This window comes from Alligator sinensis, unplaced genomic scaffold (genome assembly GCF_000455745.1).
Source record: "Alligator sinensis unplaced genomic scaffold, ASM45574v1 scaffold418_2, whole genome shotgun sequence".
Taxonomy (NCBI): Eukaryota; Metazoa; Chordata; order Crocodylia; family Alligatoridae; genus Alligator; species Alligator sinensis.
Genome location: NW_005842682.1, coordinates 113,418 through 116,784, shown reverse-complemented (window position 1 = coordinate 116,784; position 3,367 = coordinate 113,418). Strand labels below are relative to the sequence as shown.

General features: G+C 48.1%; 1 protein-coding gene across 1 annotated transcript in view; it reads left to right on the top strand.

The window, feature by feature from the left end:
• Positions 1 to 3,367, top strand: part of HSD17B4 (hydroxysteroid 17-beta dehydrogenase 4) — a 124,676-nt gene that overhangs the window by 26,211 nt on the left and 95,098 nt on the right. The window lies entirely within an intron of this gene.

Genomic DNA, 3,367 nt, shown 5'->3' with positions numbered 1-3,367 from the left:
GAAAACCCACCCAATCCTTTTGGAACGGCAAAAAAGCCAATAGCTACCCGCCACGTGTGCCTATATTAAGACTGGCCAATAATGTGGCGGAAATCTTAATACAAATGGCGGGAACTTCCTTGTACTGTGCATTTACCATAATGCAAAAGAAATGCACGATGCAAAGAAGGCTGCAAAACTGGCGGGAAAAACTCCTGCACGCGGGTTCTTAATTGCAACAGAACACTCCACCGTGCAAAAGAGCTGCAATTTAGCAGGAACACAATTTAGCAATGCTGAAGCACACACAAACAAGAAAATCACAACTTTGGGTTGTGACAGAGCCAAGGGCAGTAGGACCCAGGGGAAGCCCGGCGGGCTCCAACAACAGTGGGGCCCACGCAGCCCCCCGGGAACAGTGCTGATGGGGCCCAGAGCAGGGTGGCAGGAGCGTGGGGTCCCAGCTGGCAGGGGCTCTGGAGCTGGGCCAGCTCCCCCCTCCCTGCTGGTGCAGCTCAGCCCGGCTCCACAGACCCCTGCTGGCCTGTGCCCTGCTCTGGGCCTCACTGGTGCTGGCCCTGGAACATTGGTCCCAAGACATTGGGACGTTGGTCCCAAGATGGTGACCAGGGTGTGAGGCACCTGTCAAGGGGCGGGGCTACCCATGTGGCTCTCAACAGCCTGCTGAAACTGGGTAAGCGGCCCTCTGCCCAAAATAATTGCCCGCCCCTGCGATATACTATGTACACAATTGAAAGAGTAGCCTTTGAACTTGGCACACCAAGCATGTGTGGCAGGCAGTAGTGAAGGGGCTAAATGCTAGTGTAACAGCAAAATATAATGTTTTGGGAAAATTGTCATTGTAGTTTGTTACACAAATTGCCAATTGCTCAAATCACAAGCAAGACTTTATAAAGGGGCATAAGGCAAGATTCTGTGTTTATTGATTACATGAGTTAGACATAGAGGTTCAGGCACACTGTTCATACAAACACACACAAATAATCATACACATCACTATAGACAGGCATACACATACACAAAACAACCATTTCATCCACACATACACCAGATATAGTTACCAGCAGTAGTTGCTCAGCATCAGCCCAGGGTGGCCAACCCGGGCTTATTGAGTAGATGATGATGATTTGAAGATAGCAAATTTAAAGATAACAGCTGAAGCAGGGTGAACAGATGCATCTGTGCTCTGATGAAACAGCAGTAGAAAAAGATACTCACCCAACTTGGCATTTTCAAAGTGTTCTTTTATAGGGATTGGCATCCTTTGTTTCAGTGCTTTGGGGTTTTTCCATACCCAGCTTCTGTTTTTGCGGTTGTTCTTGTGTCTTCAGCTTATCTTAGCCTTGGAATGTTTTTGTTGCCCGTCTGGCAGAATTTCTTCTTCTGTTATCTCCTTTGTGCCTTCAAGCTTCAAAGGGATTCTTCAGCCGTTTGTTAGTTAGTTAGTGGTTGGTAACTTACATTTGATACCTTGTTGCTTACATAAGCAGTTGAATCTTCTTCTCCCGTCTCCCTGCCATTCTCTCACTGTGGTGGGAGATGTGCAGGCCGCCTCCCGGTCCCACCCATGTCGCCATATGCGAGCCGGGAGCGATATGTGGACCCGTCTTTGCGCACGCGGGCTGCGGCCAGCAGCCCAGGCACGTGGGGTCAGAAGGGACTGTGGGGGCGGTAAGGAACACACGGGCTAGAATTAGTCACAGAGGCGTAGTGGTTGATTCAGAGATTATTTACTTACACCCAAGATGGTCGCAGTGTAGGAGTTGTCGAAGCTCCGTGGGCTCTATTCGGTTCTCAGGCCCCGGAGTTGTTAAGGATCCGTGGGTTCGAAAATTGAGTATATAGGATAGGGATACGTCTAGGATTGCGCTTGGCGACGGGGAGAGGCCAGAGGCTGTTTAGACCTCTGTTGCCTTCTTAAGAAATGCGTTGGGTCCATTAGGATCCGCAGCGCTTAGAGATCTTCACGCTCTCCCTCTCAAACTCTAATTGCTCTCTCTCTCTAACTTGGACTCCAATTGCTCTCTCTCCGACTTGGGCGGAAACCACCCAAGCTCTTTATACGGCTAGCAAGCCAATCGCTAGCCGCCCCGGAATCTAAATACAAATGGCGGGAACTCCTTTGCACCGTGCATCACTATGATGCAAAAGAAATGCACCATGCAAAGAAGGCTACAAACGGCGGGAAATACTCTTTTGCACGCGGGTTCTCCTATTGCAGCAGAAAACTCTACCGTGCAAAGAAGCTGCAATTTGGCGGGAACATAATTTAGCGGTGCCGAAGCACACAAAAACAAAAAACCACAACTTTGGGTTGTGACATCCCCCCTTGCTGAGAGCATAGCTAAATTATGCTATACACTCATATCAAGAACCTTGTCGTGAGTCGTCAAACGAGCAAATAAACAAACATAAAATTTGTTGTCCTGGAATTGAGTTACATAATAATCAAGCAATAATAACACAAACACATAATCTGATTCATAACAAAACTGCACGATCAGGGCTTCAGTGGGCGTCATGGCGAAGTTGTACGTCGGGCCCTCACTTCTTTCGGTGATGTCATCCATTTTAGGGCTTCTCTTCGCCACGCACTCTGGATTCCGGATCTGTAAACAGAGAACTCTCAAAAAAAAAAAACAGGTTAATGATCTTATTTAACAAACTTAAACAATTTTTATGGCTCAATTGGATGAAATCGTTGAGGATCCATCATCTGGCTCTTCTAAATAACGAAAACCTAACTCATAAGCTAATTGCCATTGGCCTGTGTCTCCTAAAATCCGAAGTTGTCTTTTGTTAAGTCCGGAACGCTGTAGGAGAAATCCAAACATGTATCGCTCCTCTAGGGTTCTCGGTGGAAGTGGTGGAAGATCGAATTCACGACGTCTGGTGCCTTGAGATCTGGTCGGGTGTTAACAGTCTCGATCAAGAGATGATCCTGGCTCCATTAGGATACGCAGTCTTGACAACTGGCAAAGGAGATTACACACAGGTTGGTTTAGCATTGGACTGAGCAGAATCTGAAGGACGACGATATTCTTTTGCCCATAAATCTCGAGGCAACTATCTAAACTGTGAACGGTTACTGGAACGGTTCCAGGATCTCGCAGGTGACGGTGAGGCCGTGGTCTTATTCGCTGGAGTGATGTCAGTCCCAGCGCACATGTTCTGGGGTTCCAGGCACAGTACGAGACTTCGATGATTGCTAGCATAAGATGCTCTGCGCCGGTATATTCTGGCCGTCCTGCATGCCATACGTGGGCTTTCTGACTAATTAGGCCTGCAACAAGCGCTGGCAGTGGAATAGGCCAGTGAGTATTAACTGTTATCATGTCGATGTCAGTGACATGTCCTCTACTCCACG